This window comes from Narcine bancroftii, chromosome 2 (assembly GCF_036971445.1).
Source record: "Narcine bancroftii isolate sNarBan1 chromosome 2, sNarBan1.hap1, whole genome shotgun sequence".
NCBI classification, from domain to species: domain Eukaryota; kingdom Metazoa; phylum Chordata; class Chondrichthyes; order Torpediniformes; family Narcinidae; genus Narcine; species Narcine bancroftii.
Window position 1 is genome coordinate 186,652,000 of NC_091470.1, and position 23,363 is coordinate 186,675,362.

Consider the following 23,363-nt stretch of genomic DNA (forward strand, 5'->3'; position numbering starts at 1 on the left):
TCAGATGGTACACATTTTTACCACTTCCCTTACCTGTGTTAACATGACGAATGCGGCATTGGGGTGCGTCATTTTCATCCTAGTCCTTAGTTGCCAAAGTAAGTAGTGTCAGAGGCAACATGTTTGACATCAGTGTAAAAGTTTCCGCGCCTTCCCGGGACGACGACGTTGCATTAATGCTGAACGTCCCGCCTACCATTGCGCCGGGATGTCGGATCTCTGTGAAGAAGGTCGCACTGACCCGGCTTTTCTTGGTTTAGTGTGAACGACAGCTTTAAACACTGGTTGTTCACTCACCAATTAATGGGTTCGATAGCCGCTTACAGCTGGCCACAATATCCAACTGTAAAGCCACCTCTTGTACACCAAAGCTGGTGTCAGGTGGCCACCTGAAAGTGGAGAACCCGGGCAGGAGGAGCACCGACTTAACCTTTCGGTTGAAAAGGGGTTGTCAGACAACAGACCTACCTCTCCCAGACTACAGACCTGCCTCCCTAAATGACAGATTCCCTTCCCCCAGACTACAGACACCGTCTCCAAGACTACAGCCCCACTGTCCAAGAGCCCACCCTCCCCGACAAAAGACCCCGCCCAACTGAGTGGAGCTCCCCACTCGACTACAGACCCCCTCTGCCAGAAAATAACCCCTCTCCCACAGACGTCTCCTTGCCTCCATCCCCTTCACACCTCCTCCCTGCCCCAACCCGCATCCTCCATCCCTCCACTTTCCTCTTGTTATGCTCTCCCTCCCTCCCTCCCTCCATCACACCCGCTCCTCCACCTCCCTCGCCCATTTCTCCCCGTTTCCTCCCAAATCACTTCCTCCCTCCTCTGTCCCTCATCGACCCTACCCCTACACCCCACTCACTCCCATCCCGTCCAACTCACTCACTCCTTTCCCCACCCATCACCCCATTCACACCCTCCCAACAACCCTCCCCTCCACCCCCTGCCTGTCATTCCACCTTCCACTCCTCCACACCGTCCGTCACGCAGCCCTCCAACCCTTCCTCCCTCCCTCACACAGCCCTCCGCCCCCTCCCTCCCTACCTTCATCCACTCACCACCCGTTCACACAGCCCTCCGCCCCCTCACTCCCAGCGAGCCACGTTCAAATCAGGCGCCTCCAGCGTATCTCGGCCAAACGCGCAGCCGAGCCATCGTTAGCGCCCATGACGTCACCCACCGCAAGTGGTAGGTCTTTCACACTCCTCCTTCCTGTCCATCAGCCGACTTCCCAGCACCTCAGCCAATTAGGGGACGGACCCGGGTTCGTGGCTGCGGAGACCGCGCGATTGGCAGGTGGAAATGGGCGGGTCCTCGACGGCGTGTTTCCTCCTCAGCCCCACCTCCCGATGGGTCCCAGTGGCACTCGGGACAGTTGGCAGGTTGGTCAATGGAGTCTGGCTTCTTTGGAAAATCTTGCCCCCTCAACAAGGCCAGAACTCTTCTGCTGCCGGACAACGTCGGGCTCAAAGCAGAGGAGAAGCCCGTCAAACAACGAAGGGAGGACGAACGTGTTGGCAACGGTGATGCGTCCTAACTCGTGAATTAATGTCACAATTTGCAGTCATGGCTGGCTTCACAGCCAGCGGTGGCAACTCTCGTGAGCGTCACGCATGCGCCGGGAACAGTGCGACACTCAGTGGTCAGGGTCCAATGGCAAGCCGCTCCCACTAAGGGATCTTCCTTTTACGGCAGATATGCAAATGAAGGGAAGCAAAGTAGAAGATATAGAAAATATCAACAATAATGAAAGAATCGAAGTCAAATCTGGAATTGGAAACTGATTGTGGGGAGTTGGTGCAATAGAAGGTTGAAAAAGATCCAGCTCGCTATGATCTAAAGGGGGAAGGTTGGAGGTTGGGGGAGTGGGAACGAGCGAGCAAAAGCATACTTACCTGGCAGGGGAGAATCGGTGGTCATGATGGCCGATCTCCCAGGACGAGGCTATCCCATTGCACTTCGGGTGTGCTGACGCCTGCGATGTCCCCAAATGCGGGATACTCGACTGCAAAATTTGTGGTAGTGGGGGACTGCGTTCGCGCTCTCCCCTGATCTTTACTTCCAAAGACAGAATTGATTTCTACTTATTATTAACCCGTTTCATACCGACTCTCTCTTCTTAATGGTCCTTTCATGTGCTGTTATAGTCTTCGTGGGAGACCCTCTCATTGCAAAATCTCCACCCGTCTTCACTCACCCTCTGACGCTCACCAAATCTCCCCACTAAAACAACAAATCCAATTCACTCTCATCACCCAATTTCTACACAACCTATCAAAATCTTCACCATACAGCTTCCCCCTGTAATGGAGGATTTAGAACAGCTTATGCAAGAAGGGATGCAGTTGCATCAGAAGACATAATCTAAATACCACTATGGGGCCCAGGGATGCAGTTGTCTTTTGTTGGTTGCAGACTGTCATGAGACCTTGAAGATTATTAAATCATTAGTTCAAAGAGATAAGATCTGAAGTAAACAACATTTGGGTAATATAAGCCATGGTCCCACTGCTGAAGTTTGAGACTCTCCAAGAGGTAGCAATATCTCTCAGCAAGAAGAAGAACTTCAAGAGTCCAGCTAACGTCCTGGTCGAGGGAGGTAGAGAAGCGGCTACCGGCGCCCCGACAACCTATACAAGTGTGCAGTCCTTGCTAGGCGTTGAAAAGTATAATTGGCAAGGCCTTGCATATTGTAGTTTGAATTCAGCTTTAGATTTTGTAATAAAGCATTGTATAAACTGAACTGCTCTCGGTGTGTGTGTGTGTGTGTGTCTATTTTCTTTCGGTAGCTCAAACACTGTGACCAATCAAAAATGAACAAAATGAGAGGGAAAAGTTGACCCAAGACAACGCCCCCCGTCGCCGCCCCACCACCCCCCCCCCCCCCACCCCGCCTTATCATATTACACCAAATTTCCTTAACTCTATCAGAAGCCGGACGAAGATTTGCTATCGCCAAAATTCCCCAGGCAGTAAAAGGGAAGCAAAAGACAGGCGTCCCTATCCCCAAAAGTCATTATGTCCAGGAGCCTGCAAACTACGCAGCCTTCAGTTCAAACCATCGCTAATCCCAGCTACACACACGCGCAAACCTCACACATGATTAGGAAGCCCTCGCCACCCTTACAACACCAGCTACCCCTTCAGCCAGTCTAAAGCCAGTCACCAGCAGCCCGCAGCCTGTGTGGCTTCATCAACTCCAGCCCACCGCCTGTGTGGTCTTCAGCCACAAAGCCCCTCACTGCTCCTTTGCTGTCCTACTTCCAAAATTAGCTCAAAACACATTGGAAAAAATAAACCCAGCTTCCAACAACAGGCTGCGGAAACCAATATTGAAATTAGGTAAAACATTATTTTTGAAAGCCAATGACACCGTTCAGTCAAAATGAGAGGCACTTCACTTTTTCACATTTTAATTAGAACTCCGCACAGTTCAAATCAACTACAAGCATACATTTCACAATAAGTTATTAACAAAGAAGAAAACTTTCAGGCTTTTTACACCCATGTTATACATTCTCATCCATGTACACCGTGACCTTTGTTCCCGGTTCCCACCTCTGTGACACCTTGTCATTTCACCCCAAACCCCCACCCCGCTCCCCTTTGAGAGGTGAAGGATGGGTCACTCCTGTGCCACGTATGGCAGTACCGAGAAATCCTCGCGCCATTTTGCCCCTAATCGTGAGGGAGCACCATGTCCACAGTTCCAGACTACAGCTCCTTCCATTAAACTACAACACCCGCGCTCACCCCCACCCGAAACGACGGCACTCTTCTCTCAGACGAAAGCCCCACTCTTCCTGACTATAGTGTCTGATGATGGGAGGACTCAAGAGCAGGGGTGGTCAAACCACGACTCACAAGACAAGTGCAGACTTTTGACATTGACCTGTGGTTCACCGAGGTATTTTGACTGTGTAGTGTTAATGCGTGAAATTCACGGATTGTCAGTAAGATGCAGTCCGCACGTCCGTCCGAGCTCGCGATACCCTAGTCATGGAACATCGCTCTAGCTGCCCTCCCATCCGAACTCCTGACTGTCCGACCAGCCGAACCCTCAACGCCATGATAACCCGCCCACCGAAGGTCTGGTCACCCAACCGCCCTCCCACCGAAGCTCCAAATGTATCAACCCCACACCCACTGAAGCTCCCGATGCCAGCCGAGCTCCTGCTGCACTGACCGCCCCCGGTCACCCACCCACCGAGACTCTGGATACCCCGACCGCCCACCCACCAAAGATGCTGGCGCCCTGATTACACACCACCAAAGCTCCCATCACCAGCCCACCAAAGCAGCCCACCAAAGCTACCCACCGAAACTCCTGTCAGCCGACCGCACAGCACAGAAGCTCCCAATGTAACAACCGCTCACCCACCGAAGGGCGTGACACCCCGACCACACGCCCTCCGAACCTCCCGACGCCCTGACCGTGGACTCCGCCTCGGTTGCACCCGCCCCCCTCCACCCATCGATGCTCCTGACGTCTCCATTGGTAACAGCAGTCAAAAGTTGAATACATGTTGTAGAAATTTTCCCCTAAAATTAGTTCCACAAAAATTCACCTATTACACGTTCGTGCAGTATGTGCCCAATTAGCAGTGTTTAAAAATACATTCATGAATAAATATTGTTACCTACATGTATTTTTCAACATTTATATAACATTTTTGTAACCATATGTGGCTCTTATGTTAAGCAAAGGTGTCCACCACTTCTCTACACGGTGGCCCTTCCCCACAGTTTCCTCGCGTTGGCTGCACCAGGCCTCAGTGCCAGATGTTCCGGAGGGTCAGCTCAGGGTACCATCCCACCAGATCCATCGAGTCCTCTTCTCCCAGTTTCTGCAGGACATTCCGTGCTGGTCACTGCCTGATCGCCTTCTGGTTAGAAATGTTCTCCTGGAAACACCTTTCCACAAAGTATAGGTGGTGTGGCAAAGTCCAGCTGACCGGGACATAGCGTGGCTTTGGGGCCAGGCTTATCTTTCGCAACTCCTGATTCAGCTAGAACCTCAGCACGTAGTGGCACTTGGTGACCTCCTCCTTTGCTTCCACGCACAACCTGATGCAGCCACACACGAGGGTGGTCATCAGAATGAGAGCCAAGTTTAATAACACCTTGTTCTCATGTTTTAGTGACGGCGCTCTTTCGGACACGATTTACTATGGACTCCCCACAGTTGGGCGCCAGGGCGGAGAGGTGAAGGATGGGTCACTCCTGTCCCAGGTGTGGCAGAACCGAGAAAACCTCGCGCCGTTTGACCAATTTCTTCCCCAAAATCGTGAGGGAGCACCATGTCCACAGTTCCAAATTTTGGTGGACCTTTGCAATTCCCTCTGACCAATTCTTATAACACACCTCAGCCTCTCCATATAAGATCCCCCGTGCCTTCAGGTGGTCAGATCTGACTGTGATGAGGGATGGTGGACCAGTCGGGACAGTTACCAGGTTCACCCTGGTGCCTAATGCCGACGCAAACTGCCCACATCAGTCTCCAGACCGTTTGTGTATCCGAACAGAAGACAGTGACCTCGAGCATGAACAACGAAAGGAGGACGAACGTGCTGGCAAAGGTGATGCGTCCTAATTCGCGAACTAATGTCACAATGTGCAGTCATGGCTGGCTTCACAGCCACCGGTGGCAACTCTAATGAGTGTTACGCATGCGCAGGGAGACCCTTCTCTTTCGGAAGACAGCAACCTCCATTAAACTACAACCCACGTGCCCCTCCCCCCACCCCCCACCCACCCGAATCGATGGCACTCTTCTCTCAGACTAAAGCCCCACTCTTCCTGGCTATAGATGCTCTCTCCTGGACGAGACACCTTCTCCAAGATTACAACCCCCATCCCTGGACTACAGCCCCCAACACAGGCTACATCCCCCCTCTCCGAGATGCCCCATTCCTCAAGATGACACTCCACTCCCCAGATACACCCCCCTCCACCAAACTACATCTCCTCCCCAGACTACACTACCACTTCCCCAGACGACACAGCCATCCAGAGACAACATCCCCCTTCTCCCCAGACTGAACCCCCCTCACCCAGGCCCTTTTACACTGCTCGTCAGATGGTACACATTTTTACCACTTCCCTTACCTGTGTTAACATGACGAATGCGGCATTGGGGTGCGTCATTTTCATCCTAGTCCTTAGTTGCCAAAGTAAGTAGTGTCAGAGGCAACATGTTTGACATCAGTGTAAAAGTTTCCGCGCCTTCCCGGGACGACGACGTTGCATTAATGCTGAACGTCCCGCCTACCATTGCGCCGGGATGTCGGATCTCTGTGAAGAAGGTCGCACTGACCCGGCTTTTCTTGGTTTAGTGTGAACGACAGCTTTAAACACTGGTTGTTCACTCACCAATTAATGGGTTCGATAGCCGCTTACAGCTGGCCACAATATCCAACTGTAAAGCCACCTCTTGTACACCAAAGCTGGTGTCAGGTGGCCACCTGAAAGTGGAGAACCCGGGCAGGAGGAGCACCGACTTAACCTTTCGGTTGAAAAGGGGTTGTCAGACAACAGACCTACCTCTCCCAGACTACAGACCTGCCTCCCTAAATGACAGATTCCCTTCCCCCAGACTACAGACACCGTCTCCAAGACTACAGCCCCACTGTCCAAGAGCCCACCCTCCCCGACAAAATACCCCGCCCAACTGAGTGGAGCTCCCCACTCGACTACAGACCCCCTCTGCCAGAAAATAACCCCTCTCCCACAGACGTCTCCTTGCCTCCATCCCCTTCACACCTCCTCCCTGCCCCAACCCGCATCCTCCATCCCTCCACTTTCCTCTTGTTATGCTCTCCCTCCCTCCCTCCCTCCATCACACCCGCTCCTCCACCTCCCTCGCCCATTTCTCCCCGTTTCCTCCCAAATCACTTCCTCCCTCCTCTGTCCCTCATCGACCCTACCCCTACACCCCACTCACTCCCATCCCGTCCAACTCACTCACTCCTTTCCCCACCCATCACCCCATTCACACCCTCCCAACAACCCTCCCCTCCACCCCCTGCCTGTCATTCCACCTTCCACTCCTCCACACCGTCCGTCACGCAGCCCTCCAACCCTTCCTCCCTCCCTCACACAGCCCTCCGCCCCCTCACTCCCAGCGAGCCACGTTCAAATCAGGCGCCTCCAGCGTATCTCGGCCAAACGCGCAGCCGAGCCATCGTTAGCGCCCATGACGTCACCCACCGCAAGTGGTAGGTCTTTCACACTCCTCCTTCCTGTCCATCAGCCGACTTCCCAGCACCTCAGCCAATTAGGGGACGGACCCGGGTTCGTGGCTGCGGAGACCGCGCGATTGGCAGGTGGAAATGGGCGGGTCCTCGACGGCGTGTTTCCTCCTCAGCCCCACCTCCCGATGGGTCCCAGTGGCACTCGGGACAGTTGGCAGGTTGGTCAATGGAGTCTGGCTTCTTTGGAAAATCTTGCCCCCTCAACAAGGCCAGAACTCTTCTGCTGCCGGACAACGTCGGGCTCAAAGCAGAGGAGAAGCCCGTCAAACAACGAAGGGAGGACGAACGTGTTGGCAACGGTGATGCGTCCTAACTCGTGAATTAATGTCACAATTTGCAGTCATGGCTGGCTTCACAGCCAGCGGTGGCAACTCTCGTGAGCGTCACGCATGCGCCGGGAACAGTGCGACACTCAGTGGTCAGGGTCCAATGGCAAGCCGCTCCCACTAAGGGATCTTCCTTTTACGGCAGATATGCAAAGGAAGGGAAGCAAAGTAGAAGATATAGAAAATATCAACAATAATGAAAGAATCGAAGTCAAATCTGGAATTGGAAACTGATTGTGGGGAGTTGGTGCAATAGAAGGTTGAAAAAGATCCAGCTCGCTATGATCTAAAGGGGGAAGGTTGGAGGTTGGGGGAGTGGGAACGAGAGAGCGAAAGCATACTTACCTGGCAGGGGAGAATCGGTGGTCATGATGGCCGATCTCCCAGGACGAGGCTATCCCATTGCACTTCGGGTGTGCTGACGCCTGCGATGTCCCCAAATGCGGGATACTCGACTGCAAAATTTGTGGTAGTGGGGGACTGCATTCGCGCTCTCCCCTGATCTTTACTTCCAAAGACAGAATTCATTTCTACTCATTATTAACCTGTTTCATACCGACTCTCTCTTCTTAATGGTCCTTTCATGTGCTGTTATAGTCTTCGTGGGAGACCCTCTCATTGCAAAATCTCCACCCGTCTTCACTCACCCTCTGACGCTCACCAAATCTCCCCACTATAACAACAAATCCAATTCACTCTCATCACCCAATTTCTACACAACCTATCAAAATCTTCACCATACAGCTTCCCCCTGTAATGGAGGATTTAGAACAGCTTATGCAAGAAGGGATGCAGTTGCATCAGAAGACATAATCTAAATACCACTATGGGGCCCAGGGATGCAGTTGTCTTTTGTTGGTTGCAGACTGTCATGAGACCTTGAAGATTATTAAATCATTAGTTCAAAGTGATAAGATCTGAAGTAAACAACATTTGGGTAATATAAGCCATGGTCCCACTGCTGAAGTTTGAGACTCTCCAAGAGGTAGCAATATCTCTCAGCAAGAAGAAGAACTTCAAGAGTCCAGCTAACGTCCTGGTCGAGGGAGGTAGAGAAGCGGCTACCGGCGCCCCGACAACCTATACAAGTGTGCAGTCCTTGCTAGGCGTTGAAAAGTATAATTGGCAAGGCCTTGCATATTGTAGTTTGAATTCAGCTTTAGATTTTGTAATAAAGCATTGTATAAACTGAACTGCTCTCGGTGTGTGTGTGTGTGTGTGTCTATTTTCTTTCGGTAGCTCAAACACTGTGACCAATCAAAAATGAACAAAATGAGAGGGAAAAGTTGACCCAAGACAACGCCCCCCGTCGCCGCCCCACCACACCCCCCCCCCACCCCGCCTTATCATATTACACCAAATTTCCTTAACTCTATCAGAAGCCGGACGAAGATTTGCTATCGCCAAAATTCCCCAGGCAGTAAAAGGGAAGCAAAAGACAGGCGTCCCTATCCCCAAAAGTCATTATGTCCAGGAGCCTGCAAACTACGCAGCCTTCAGTTCAAACCATCGCTAATCCCAGCTACACACACGCGCAAACCTCACACATGATTAGGAAGCCCTCGCCACCCTTACAACACCAGCTACCCCTTCAGCCAGTCTAAAGCCAGTCACCAGCAGCTCGCAGCCTGTGTGGCTTCATCAACTCCAGCCCACCGCCTGTGTGGTCTTCAGCCACAAAGCCCCTCACTGCTCCTTTGCTGTCCTACTTCCAAAATTAGCTCAAAACACATTGGAAAAAATAAACCCAGCTTCCAACAACAGGCTGCGGAAACCAATATTGAAATTAGGTAAAACATTATTTTTGAAAGCCAATGACACCGTTCAGTCAAAATGAGAGTCACTTCACTTTTTCACATTTTAATTAGAACTCCGCACAGTTCAAATCAACTACAAGCATACATTTCACAATAAGTTATTAACAAAGAAGAAAACTTTCAGGCTTTTTACACCCATTTTATACATTCTCATCCATGTACACCGTGACCTTTGTTCCCGGTTCCCACCTCTGTGACACCTTGTCATTTCACCCCAAACCCCCACCCCGCTCCCCTTTGAGAGGTGAAGGATGGGTCACTCCTGTGCCACGTATGGCAGTACCGAGAAATCCTCGCGCCATTTTGCCCCTAATCGTGAGGGAGCACCATGTCCACAGTTCCAGACTACAGCTCCTTCCATTAAACTACAACACCCGCGCTCACCCCCACCCGAAACGACGGCACTCTTCTCTCAGACGAAAGCCCCACTCTTCCTGACTATAGTGTCTGATGATGGGAGGACTCAAGAGCAGGGGTGGTCAAACCACGACTCACAAGACAAGTGCAGACTTTTGACATTGACCTGTGGTTCACCGAGGTATTTTGACTGTGTAGTGTTAATGCGTGAAATTCACGGATTGTCAGTAAGATGCAGTCCGCACGTCCGTCCGAGCTCGCGATACCCTAGTCATGGAACATCGCTCTAGCTGCCCTCCCATCCGAACTCCTGACTGTCCGACCAGCCGAACCCTCAACGCCATGATAACCCGCCCACCGAAGGTCTGGTCACCCAACCGCCCTCCCACCGAAGCTCCAAATGTATCAACCCCACACCCACTGAAGCTCCCGATGCCAGCCGAGCTCCTGCTGCACTGACCGCCCCCGGTCACCCACCCACCGAGACTCTGGATACCCCGACCGCCCACCCACCAAAGATGCTGACGCCCTGATTACACACCACCAAAGCTCCCATCACCAGCCCACCAAAGCAGCCCACCAAAGCTACCCACCGAAACTCCTGTCAGCCGACCGCACAGCACAGAAGCTCCCAATGTAACAACCGCTCACCCACCGAAGGGCGTGACACCCCGACCACACGCCCTCCGAACCTCCCGACGCCCTGACCGTGGACTCCGCCTCGGTTGCACCCGCCCCCCTCCACCCATCGATGCTCCTGACGTCTCCATTGGTAACAGCAGTCAAAAGTTGAATACATGTTGTAGAAATTTTCCCCTAAAATTAGTTCCACAAAAATTCACCTATGACACGTTCGTGCAGTATGTGCCCAATTAGCAGTGTTTAAAAATACATTCATGAATAAATATTGTTACCTACATGTATTTTTCAACATTTATATAACATTTTTGTAACCATATGTGGCTCTTATGTTAAGCAAAGGTGTCCACCACTTCTCTACACGGTGGCCCTTCCCCACAGTTTCCTCGCGTTGGCTGCACCAGGCCTCAGTGCCAGATGTTCCGGAGGGTCAGCTCAGGGTACCATCCCACCAGATCCATCGAGTCCTCTTCTCCCAGTTTCTGCAGGACATTCCGTGCTGGTCACTGCCTGATCGCCTTCTGGTTAGAAATGTTCTCCTGGAAACACCTTTCCACAAAGTATAGGTGGTGTGGCAAAGTCCAGCTGACCGGGACATAGCGTGGCTTTGGGGCCAGGCTTATCTTTCGCAACTCCTGATTCAGCTAGAACCTCAGCACGTAGTGGCACTTGGTGACCTCCTCCTTTGCTTCCACGCACAACCTGATGCAGCCACACACGAGGGTGGTCATCAGAATGAGAGCCAAGTTTAATAACACCTTGTTCTCATGTTTTAGTGACGGCGCTCTTTCGGACACGATTTACTATGGACTCCCCACAGTTGGGCGCCAGGGCGGAGAGGTGAAGGATGGGTCACTCCTGTCCCAGGTGTGGCAGAACCGAGAAAACCTCGCGCCGTTTGACCAATTTCTTCCCCAAAATCGTGAGGGAGCACCATGTCCACAGTTCCAAATTTTGGTGGACCTTTGCAATTCCCTCTGACCAATTCTTATAACACACCTCAGCCTCTCCATATAAGATCCCCCGTGCCTTCAGGTGGTCAGATCTGACTGTGATGAGGGATGGTGGACCAGTCGGGACAGTTACCAGGTTCACCCTGGTGCCTAATGCCGACGCAAACTGCCCACATCAGTCTCCAGACCGTTTGTGTATCCGAACAGAAGACAGTGACCTCGAGCATGAACAACGAAAGGAGGACGAACGTGCTGGCAAAGGTGATGCGTCCTAATTCGCGAACTAATGTCACAATGTGCAGTCATGGCTGGCTTCACAGCCACCGGTGGCAACTCTAATGAGTGTTACGCATGCGCAGGGAGACCCTTCTCTTTCGGAAGACAGCAACCTCCATTAAACTACAACCCACGTGCCCCTCCCCCCACCCCCCACCCACCCGAATCGATGGCACTCTTCTCTCAGACTAAAGCCCCACTCTTCCTGGCTATAGATGCTCTCTCCTGGACGAGACACCTTCTCCAAGATTACAACCCCCATCCCTGGACTACAGCCCCCAACACAGGCTACATCCCCCCTCTCCGAGATGCCCCATTCCTCAAGATGACACTCCACTCCCCAGATACACCCCCCTCCACCAAACTACATCTCCTCCCCAGACTACACTACCACTTCCCCAGACGACACAGCCATCCAGAGACAACATCCCCCTTCTCCCCAGACTGAACCCCCCTCACCCAGGCCCTTTTACACTGCTCGTCAGATGGTACACATTTTTACCACTTCCCTTACCTGTGTTAACATGACGAATGCGGCATTGGGGTGCGTCATTTTCATCCTAGTCCTTAGTTGCCAAAGTAAGTAGTGTCAGAGGCAACATGTTTGACATCAGTGTAAAAGTTTCCGCGCCTTCCCGGGACGACGACGTTGCATTAATGCTGAACGTCCCGCCTACCATTGCGCCGGGATGTCGGATCTCTGTGAAGAAGGTCGCACTGACCCGGCTTTTCTTGGTTTAGTGTGAACGACAGCTTTAAACACTGGTTGTTCACTCACCAATTAATGGGTTCGATAGCCGCTTACAGCTGGCCACAATATCCAACTGTAAAGCCACCTCTTGTACACCAAAGCTGGTGTCAGGTGGCCACCTGAAAGTGGAGAACCCGGGCAGGAGGAGCACCGACTTAACCTTTCGGTTGAAAAGGGGTTGTCAGACAACAGACCTACCTCTCCCAGACTACAGACCTGCCTCCCTAAATGACAGATTCCCTTCCCCCAGACTACAGACACCGTCTCCAAGACTACAGCCCCACTGTCCAAGAGCCCACCCTCCCCGACAAAAGACCCCGCCCAACTGAGTGGAGCTCCCCACTCGACTACAGACCCCCTCTGCCAGAAAATAACCCCTCTCCCACAGACGTCTCCTTGCCTCCATCCCCTTCACACCTCCTCCCTGCCCCAACCCGCATCCTCCATCCCTCCACTTTCCTCTTGTTATGCTCTCCCTCCCTCCCTCCCTCCATCACACCCGCTCCTCCACCTCCCTCGCCCATTTCTCCCCGTTTCCTCCCAAATCACTTCCTCCCTCCTCTGTCCCTCATCGACCCTACCCCTACACCCCACTCACTCCCATCCCGTCCAACTCACTCACTCCTTTCCCCACCCATCACCCCATTCACACCCTCCCAACAACCCTCCCCTCCACCCCCTGCCTGTCATTCCACCTTCCACTCCTCCACACCGTCCGTCACGCAGCCCTCCAACCCTTCCTCCCTCCCTCACACAGCCCTCCGCCCCCTCCCTCCCTACCTTCATCCACTCACCACCCGTTCACACAGCCCTCCGCCCCCTCACTCCCAGCGAGCCACGTTCAAATCAGGCGCCTCCAGCGTATCTCGGCCAAACGCGCAGCCGAGCCATCGTTAGCGCCCATGACGTCACCCACCGCAAGTGGTAGGTCTTTCACACTCCTCCTTCCTGTCCATCAGCCGACTTCCCAGCACCTCAGCCAATTAGGGGACGGACCCGGGTTCGTGGCTGCGGAGACCGCGCGATTGGCAGGTGGAAATGGGCGGGTCCTCGACGGCGTGTTTCCTCCTCAGCCCCACCTCCCGATGGGTCCCAGTGGCACTCGGGACAGTTGGCAGGTTGGTCAATGGAGTCTGGCTTCTTTGGAAAATCTTGCCCCCTCAACAAGGCCAGAACTCTTCTGCTGCCGGACAACGTCGGGCTCAAAGCAGAGGAGAAGCCCGTCAAACAACGAAGGGAGGACGAACGTGTTGGCAACGGTGATGCGTCCTAACTCGTGAATTAATGTCACAATTTGCAGTCATGGCTGGCTTCACAGCCAGCGGTGGCAACTCTCGTGAGCGTCACGCATGCGCCGGGAACAGTGCGACACTCAGTGGTCAGGGTCCAATGGCAAGCCGCTCCCACTAAGGGATCTTCCTTTTACGGCAGATATGCAAATGAAGGGAAGCAAAGTAGAAGATATAGAAAATATCAACAATAATGAAAGAATCGAAGTCAAATCTGGAATTGGAAACTGATTGTGGGGAGTTGGTGCAATAGAAGGTTGAAAAAGATCCAGCTCGCTATGATCTAAAGGGGGAAGGTTGGAGGTTGGGGGAGTGGGAACGAGCGAGAGAAAGCATACTTACCTGGCAGGGGAGAATCGGTGGTCATGATGGCCGATCTCCCAGGACGAGGCTATCCCATTGCACTTCGGGTGTGCTGACGCCTGCGATGTCCCCAAATGCGGGATACTCGACTGCAAAATTTGTAGTAGTGGGGGACTGCGTTCGCGCTCTCCCCTGATCTTTACTTCCAAAGACAGAATTCATTTCTACTCATTATTAACCTGTTTCATACCGACTCTCTCTTCTTAATGGTCCTTTTGATGTGCTGTTATAGTCTTCGTGGGAGACCCTCTCATTGCAAACTCTCCACCCGTCTTCACTCACCCTCTGACGCTCACCAAATCTCCCCACTAAAACAACAAATCCAATTCACTCTCATCACCCAATTTCTACACAACCTATCAAAATCTTCACCATACAGCTTCCCCCTGTAATGGAGGATTTAGAACAGCTTATGCAAGAAGGGATGCAGTTGCATCAGAAGACATAATCTAAATACCACTATGGGGCCCAGGGATGCAGTTGTCTTTTGTTGGTTGCAGACTGTCATGAGACCTTGAAGATTATTAAATCATTAGTTCAAAGAGATAAGATCTGAAGTAAACAACATTTGGGTAATATAAGCCATGGTCCCACTGCTGAAGTTTGAGACTCTCCAAGAGGTAGCAATATCTCTCAGCAAGAAGAAGAACTTCAAGAGTCCAGCTAACGTCCTGGTCGAGGGAGGTAGAGAAGCGGCTACCGGCGCCCCGACAACCTATACAAGTGTGCAGTCCTTGCTAGGCGTTGAAAAGTATAATTGGCAAGGCCTTGCATATTGTAGTGTGAATTCAGCTTTAGATTTTGTAATAAAGCATTGTATAAACTGAACTGCTCTCGGTGTGTGTGTGTGTGTGTGTCTATTTTCTTTCGGTAGCTCAAACACTGTGACCAATCAAAAATGAACAAAATGAGAGGGAAAAGTTGACCCAAGACAACGCCCCCCGTCGCCGCCCCACCACCCCCCCCCCCCCACCCCCCGCCTTATCATATTACACCAAATTTCCTTAACTCTATCAGAAGCCGGACGAAGATTTGCTATCGCCAAAATTCCCCAGGCAGTAAAAGGGAAGCAAAAGACAGGCGTCCCTATCCCCAAAAGTCATTATGTCCAGGAGCCTGCAAACTACGCAGCCTTCAGTTCAAACCATCGCTAATCCCAGCTACACACACGCGCAAACCTCACACATGATTAGGAAGCCCTCGCCACCCTTACAACACCAGCTACCCCTTCAGCCAGTCTAAAGCCAGTCACCAGCAGCCCGCAGCCTGTGTGGCTTCATCAACTCCAGCCCACCGCCTGTGTGGTCTTCAGCCACAAAGCCCCTCACTGCTCCTTTGCTGTCCTACTTCCAAAATTAGCTCAAAACACATTGGAAAAAATAAACCCAGCTTCCAACAACAGGCTGCGGAAACCAATATTGAAATTAGGTAAAACATTATTTTTGAAAGCCAATGACACCGTTCAGTCAAAATGAGAGGCACTTCACTTTTTCACATTTTAATTAGAACTCCGCACAGTTCAAATCAACTACAAGCATACATTTCACAATAAGTTATTAACAAAGAAGAAAACTTTCAGGCTTTTTACACCCATGTTATACATTCTCATCCATGTACACCGTGACCTTTGTTCCCGGTTCCCACCTCTGTGACACCTTGTCATTTCACCCCAAACCCCCACCCCGCTCCCCTTTGAGAGGTGAAGGATGGGTCACTCCTGTGCCACGTATGGCAGTACCGAGAAATCCTCGCGCCATTTTGCCCCTAATCGTGAGGGAGCACCATGTCCACAGTTCCAGACTACAGCTCCTTCCATTAAACTACAACACCCGCGCTCACCCCCACCCGAAACGACGGCACTCTTCTCTCAGACGAAAGCCCCACTCTTCCTGACTATAGTGTCTGATGATGGGAGGACTCAAGAGCAGGGGTGGTCAAACCACGACTCACAAGACAAGTGCAGACTTTTGACATTGACCTGTGGTTCACCGAGGTATTTTGACTGTGTAGTGTTAATGCGTGAAATTCACGGATTGTCAGTAAGATGCAGTCCGCACGTCCGTCCGAGCTCGCGATACCCTAGTCATGGAACATCGCTCTAGCTGCCCTCCCATCCGAACTCCTGACTGTCCGACCAGCCGAACCCTCAACGCCATGATAACCCGCCCACCGAAGGTCTGGTCACCCAACCGCCCTCCCACCGAAGCTCCAAATGTATCAACCCCACACCCACTGAAGCTCCCGATGCCAGCCGAGCTCCTGCTGCACTGACCGCCCCCGGTCACCCACCCACCGAGACTCTGGATACCCCGACCGCCCACCCACCAAAGATGCTGACGCCCTGATTACACACCACCAAAGCTCCCATCACCAGCCCACCAAAGCAGCCCACCAAAGCTACCCACCGAAACTCCTGTCAGCCGACCGCACAGCACAGAAGCTCCCAATGTAACAACCGCTCACCCACCGAAGGGCGTGACACCCCGACCACACGCCCTCCGAACCTCCCGACGCCCTGACCGTGGACTCCGCCTCGGTTGCACCCGCCCCCCTCCACCCATCGATGCTCCTGACGTCTCCATTGGTAACAGCAGTCAAAAGTTGAATACATGTTGTAGAAATTTTCCCCTAAAATTAGTTCCACAAAAATTCACCTATGACACGTTCGTGCAGTATGTGCCCAATTAGCAGTGTTTAAAAATACATTCATGAATAAATATTGTTACCTACATGTATTTTTCAACATTTATATAACATTTTTGTAACCATATGTGGCTCTTATGTTAAGCAAAGGTGTCCACCACTTCTCTACACGGTGGCCCTTCCCCACAGTTTCCTCGCGTTGGCTGCACCAGGCCTCAGTGCCAGATGTTCCGGAGGGTCAGCTCAGGGTACCATCCCACCAGATCCATCGAGTCCTCTTCTCCCAGTTTCTGCAGGACATTCCGTGCTGGTCACTGCCTGATCGCCTTCTGGTTAGAAATGTTCTCCTGGAAACACCTTTCCACAAAGTATAGGTGGTGTGGCAAAGTCCAGCTGACCGGGACATAGCGTGGCTTTGGGGCCAGGCTTATCTTTCGCAACTCCTGATTCAGCTAGAACCTCAGCACGTAGTGGCACTTGGTGACCTCCTCCTTTGCTTCCACGCACAACCTGATGCAGCCACACACGAGGGTGGTCATCAGAATGAGAGCCAAGTTTAATAACACCTTGTTCTCATGTTTTAGTGACGGCGCTCTTTCGGACACGATTTACTATGGACTCCCCACAGTTGGGCGCCAGGGCGGAGAGGTGAAGGATGGGTCACTCCTGTCCCAGGTGTGGCAGAACCGAGAAAACCTCGCGCCGTTTGACCAATTTCTTCCCCAAAATCGTGAGGGAGCACCATGTCCACAGTTCCAAATTTTGGTGGACCTTTGCAATTCCCTCTGACCAATTCTTATAACACACCTCAGCCTCTCCATATAAGATCCCCCGTGCCTTCAGGTGGTCAGATCTGACTGTGATGAGGGATGGTGGACCAGTCGGGACAGTTACCAGGTTCACCCTGGTGCCTAATGCCGACGCAAACTGCCCACATCAGTCTCCAGACCGTTTGTGTATCCGAACAGAAGACAGTGACCTCGAGCATGAACAACGAAAGGAGGACGAACGTGCTGGCAAAGGTGATGCGTCCTAATTCGCGAACTAATGTCACAATGTGCAGTCATGGCTGGCTTCACAGCCACCGGTGGCAACTCTAATGAGTGTTACGCATGCGCAGGGAGACCCTTCTCTTTCGGAAGACAGCAACCTCCATTAAACTACAACCCACGTGCCCCTCCCCCCACCCCCCACCCACCCGAATCGATGGCACTCTTCTCTCAGACTAAAGCCCCACTCTTCCTGGCTATAGATGCTCTCTCCTGGACGAGACACCTTCTCCAAGATTACAACCCCCATCCCTGGACTACAGCCCCCAACACAGGCTACATCCCCCCTCTCCGAGATGCCCCATTCCTCAAGATGACACTCCACTCCCCAGATACACCCCCCTCCACCAAACTACATCTCCTCCCCAGACTACACTACCACTTCCCCAGACGACACAGCCATCCAGAGACAACATCCCCCTTCTCCCCAGACTGAACCCCCCTCACCCAGGCCCTTTTACACTGCTCGTCAGATGGTACACATTTTTACCACTTCCCTTACCTGTGTTAACATGACGAATGCGGCATTGGGGTGCGTCATTTTCATCCTAGTCCTTAGTTGCCAAAGTAAGTAGTGTCAGAGGCAACATGTTTGACATCAGTGTAAAAGTTTCCGCGCCTTCCCGGGACGACGACGTTGCATTAATGCTGAACGTCCCGCCTACCATTGCGCCGGGATGTCGGATCTCTGTGAAGAAGGTCGCACTGACCCGGCTTTTCTTGGTTTAGTGTGAACGACAGCTTTAAACACTGGTTGTTCACTCACCAATTAATGGGTTCGATAGCCGCTTACAGCTGGCCACAATATCCAACTGTAAAGCCACCTCTTGTACACCAAAGCTGGTGTCAGGTGGCCACCTGAAAGTGGAGAACCCGGGCAGGAGGAGCACCGACTTAACCTTTCGGTTGAAAAGGGGTTGTCAGACAACAGACCTACCTCTCCCAGACTACAGACCTGCCTCCCTAAATGACAGATTCCCTTCCCCCAGACTACAGACACCGTCTCCAAGACTACAGCCCCACTGTCCAAGAGCCCACCCTCCCCGACAAAAGACCCCGCCCAACTGAGTGGAGCTCCCCACTCGACTACAGACCCCCTCTGCCAGAAAATAACCCCTCTCCCACAGACGTCTCCTTGCCTCCATCCCCTTCACACCTCCTCCCTGCCCCAACCCGCATCCTCCATCCCTCCACTTTCCTCTTGTTATGCTCTCCCTCCCTCCCTCCCTCCATCACACCCGCTCCTCCACCTCCCTCGCCCATTTCTCCCCGTTTCCTCCCAAATCACTTCCTCCCTCCTCTGTCCCTCATCGACCCTACCCCTACACCCCACTCACTCCCATCCCGTCCAACTCACTCACTCCTTTCCCCACCCATCACCCCATTCACACCCTCCCAACAACCCTCCCCTCCACCCCCTGCCTGTCATTCCACCTTCCACTCCTCCACACCGTCCGTCACGCAGCCCTCCAACCCTTCCTCCCTCCCTCACACAGCCCTCCGCCCCCTCCCTCCCTACCTTCATCCACTCACCACCCGTTCACACAGCCCTCCGCCCCCTCACTCCCAGCGAGCCACGTTCAAATCAGGCGCCTCCAGCGTATCTCGGCCAAACGCGCAGCCGAGCCATCGTTAGCGCCCATGACGTCACCCACCGCAAGTGGTAGGTCTTTCACACTCCTCCTTCCTGTCCATCAGCCGACTTCCCAGCACCTCAGCCAATTAGGGGACGGACCCGGGTTCGTGGCTGCGGAGACCGCGCGATTGGCAGGTGGAAATGGGCGGGTCCTCGACGGCGTGTTTCCTCCTCAGCCCCACCTCCCGATGGGTCCCAGTGGCACACGGGACAGTTGGCAGGTTGGTCAATGGAGTCTGGCTTCTTTGGAAAATCTTGCCCCCTCAACAAGGCCAGAACTCTTCTGCTGCCGGACAACGTCGGGCTCAAAGCAGAGGAGAAGCCCGTCAAACAACGAAGGGAGGACGAACGTGTTGGCAACGGTGATGCGTCCTAACTCGTGAATTAATGTCACAATTTGCAGTCATGGCTGGCTTCACAGCCAGCGGTGGCAACTCTCGTGAGCGTCACGCATGCGCCGGGAACAGTGCGACACTCAGTGGTCAGGGTCCAATGGCAAGCCGCTCCCACTAAGGGATCTTCCTTTTACGGCAGATATGCAAATGAAGGGAAGCAAAGTAGAAGATATAGAAAATATCAACAATAATGAAAGAATCGAAGTCAAATCTGGAATTGGAAACTGATTGTGGGGAGTTGGTGCAATAGAAGGTTGAAAAAGATCCAGCTCGCTATGATCTAAAGGGGGAAGGTTGGAGGTTGGGGGAGTGGGAACGAGCGAGCAAAAGCATACTTACCTGGCAGGGGAGAATCGGTGGTCATGATGGCCGATCTCCCAGGACGAGGCTATCCCATTGCACTTCGGGTGTGCTGACGCCTGCGATGTCCCCAAATGCGGGATACTCGACTGCAAAATTTGTGGTAGTGGGGGACTGCGTTCGCGCTCTCCCCTGATCTTTACTTCCAAAGACAGAATTCATTTCTACTCATTATTAACCCGTTTCATACCGACTCTCTCTTCTTAATGGTCCTTTCATGTGCTGTTATAGTCTTCGTGGGAGACCCTCTCATTGCAAAATCTCCACCCGTCTTCACTCACCCTCTGACGCTCACCAAATCTCCCCACTAAAACAACAAATCCAATTCACTCTCATCACCCAATTTCTACACAACCTATCAAAATCTTCACCATACAGCTTCCCCCTGTAATGGAGGATTTAGAACAGCTTATGCAAGAAGGGATGCAGTTGCATCAGAAGACATAATCTAAATACCACTATGGGGCCCAGGGATGCAGTTGTCTTTTGTTGGTTGCAGACTGTCATTAGACCTTGAAGATTATTAAATCATTAGTTCAAAGAGATAAGATCTGAAGTAAACAACATTTGGGTAATATAAGCCATGGTCCCACTGCTGAAGTTTGAGACTCTCCAAGAGGTAGCAATATCTCTCAGCAAGAAGAAGAACTTCAAGAGTCCAGCTAACGTCCTGGTCGAGGGAGGTAGAGAAGCGGCTACCGGCGCCCCGACAACCTATACAAGTGTGCAGTCCTTGCTAGGCGTTGAAAAGTATAATTGGCAAGGCCTTGCATATTGTAGTGTGAATTCAGCTTTAGATTTTGTAATAAAGCATTGTATAAACTGAACTGCTCTCGGTGTGTGTGTGTGTGTGTGTCTATTTTCTTTCGGTAGCTCAAACACTGTGACCAATCAAAAATGAACAAAATGAGAGGGAAAAGTTGACCCAAGACAACGCCCCCCGTCGCCGCCCCACCACCCCCCCCCCCCCCCCCACCCCCCGCCTTATCATATTACACCAAATTTCCTTAACTCTATCAGAAGCCGGACGAAGATTTGCTATCGCCAAAATTCCCCAGGCAGTAAAAGGGAAGCAAAAGACAGGCGTCCCTATCCCCAAAAGTCATTATGTCCAGGAGCCTGCAAACTACGCAGCCTTCAGTTCAAACCATCGCTAATCCCAGCTACACACACGCGCAAACCTCACACATGATTAGGAAGCCCTCGCCACCCTTACAACACCAGCTACCCCTTCAGCCAGTCTAAAGCCAGTCACCAGCAGCCCGCAGCCTGTGTGGCTTCATCAACTCCAGCCCACCGCCTGTGTGGTCTTCAGCCACAAAGCCCCTCACTGCTCCTTTGCTGTCCTACTTCCAAAATTAGCTCAAAACACATTGGAAAAAATAAACCCAGCTTCCAACAACAGGCTGCGGAAACCAATATTGAAATTAGGTAAAACATTATTTTTGAAAGCCAATGACACCGTTCAGTCAAAATGAGAGGCACTTCACTTTTTCACATTTTAATTAGAACTCCGCACAGTTCAAATCAACTACAAGCATACATTTCACAATAAGTTATTAACAAAGAAGAAAACTTTCAGGCTTTTTACACCCATTTTATACATTCTCATCCATGTACACCGTGACCTTTGTTCCCGGTTCCCACCTCTGTGACACCTTGTCATTTCACCCCAAACCCCCACCCCGCTCCCCTTTGAGAGGTGAAGGATGGGTCACTCCTGTGCCACGTATGGCAGTACCGAGAAATCCTCGCGCCATTTTGCCCCTAATCGTGAGGGAGCACCATGTCCACAGTTCCAGACTACAGCTCCTTCCATTAAACTACAACACCCGCGCTCACCCCCACCCGAAACGACGGCACTCTTCTCTCAGACGAAAGCCCCACTCTTCCTGACTATAGTGTCTGATGATGGGAGGACTCAAGAGCAGGGGTGGTCAAACCACGACTCACAAGACAAGTGCAGACTTTTGACATTGACCTGTGGTTCACCGAGGTATTTTGACTGTGTAGTGTTAATGCGTGAAATTCACGGATTGTCAGTAAGATGCAGTCCGCACGTCCGTCCGAGCTCGCGATACCCTAGTCATGGAACATCGCTCTAGCTGCCCTCCCATCCGAACTCCTGACTGTCCGACCAGCCGAACCCTCAACGCCATGATAACCCGCCCACCGAAGGTCTGGTCACCCAACCGCCCTCCCACCGAAGCTCCAAATGTATCAACCCCACACCCACTGAAGCTCCCGATGCCAGCCGAGCTCCTGCTGCACTGACCGCCCCCGGTCACCCACCCACCGAGACTCTGGATACCCCGACCGCCCACCCACCAAAGATGCTGACGCCCTGATTACACACCACCTAAGCTCCCATCACCAGCCCACCAAAGCAGCCCACCAAAGCTACCCACCGAAACTCCTGTCAGCCGACCGCACAGCACAGAAGCTCCCAATGTAACAACCGCTCACCCACCGAAGGGCGTGACACCCCGACCACACGCCCTCCGAACCTCCCGACGCCCTGACCGTGGACTCCGCCTCGGTTGCACCCGCCCCCCTCCACCCATCGATGCTCCTGACGTCTCCATTGGTAACAGCAGTCAAAAGTTGAATACATGTTGTAGAAATTTTCCCCTAAAATTAGTTCCACAAAAATTCACCTATTACACGTTCGTGCAGTATGTGCCCAATTAGCAGTGTTTAAAAATACATTCATGAATAAATATTGTTACCTACATGTATTTTTCAACATTTATATAACATTTTTGTAACCATATGTGGCTCTTATGTTAAGCAAAGGTGTCCACCACTTCTCTACACGGTGGCCCTTCCCCACAGTTTCCTCGCGTTGGCTGCACCAGGCCTCAGTGCCAGATGTTCCGGAGGGTCAGCTCAGGGTACCATCCCACCAGATCCATCGAGTCCTCTTCTCCCAGTTTCTGCAGGACATTCCGTGCTGGTCACTGCCTGATCGCCTTCTGGTTAGAAATGTTCTCCTGGAAACACCTTTCCACAAAGTATAGGTGGTGTGGCAAAGTCCAGCTGACCGGGACATAGCGTGGCTTTGGGGCCAGGCTTATCTTTCGCAACTCCTGATTCAGCTAGAACCTCAGCACGTAGTGGCACTTGGTGACCTCCTCCTTTGCTTCCACGCACAACCTGATGCAGCCACACACGAGGGTGGTCATCAGAATGAGAGCCAAGTTTAATAACACCTTGTTCTCATGTTTTAGTGACGGCGCTCTTTCGGACA

The 23,363-nt window shown here is 52.2% G+C and overlaps 4 non-coding genes across 4 annotated transcripts; all 4 read left to right on the forward strand.

Annotated features, from left to right (window-relative positions):
- The first annotated feature begins 1,893 nt into the window (after positions 1 to 1,893).
- Positions 1,894 to 2,057, forward strand: LOC138755904 (U1 spliceosomal RNA). Its single transcript, XR_011352616.1, has one exon. It is a non-coding gene; the product is annotated as a U1 spliceosomal RNA (small nuclear RNA).
- Positions 2,058 to 7,922: 5,865 nt separating this feature from the next.
- Positions 7,923 to 8,086, forward strand: LOC138755919 (U1 spliceosomal RNA). Its single transcript, XR_011352631.1, has one exon. It is a non-coding gene; the product is annotated as a U1 spliceosomal RNA (small nuclear RNA).
- Positions 8,087 to 14,001: 5,915 nt separating this feature from the next.
- Positions 14,002 to 14,165, forward strand: LOC138755917 (U1 spliceosomal RNA). The gene has a single exon (XR_011352629.1). It is a non-coding gene; the product is annotated as a U1 spliceosomal RNA (small nuclear RNA).
- Positions 14,166 to 20,084: 5,919 nt separating this feature from the next.
- LOC138755905 (U1 spliceosomal RNA) lies at positions 20,085 to 20,248 on the forward strand. Its single transcript, XR_011352617.1, has one exon. It is a non-coding gene; the product is annotated as a U1 spliceosomal RNA (small nuclear RNA).
- The last annotated feature ends 3,115 nt before the right edge of the window (positions 20,249 to 23,363 follow it).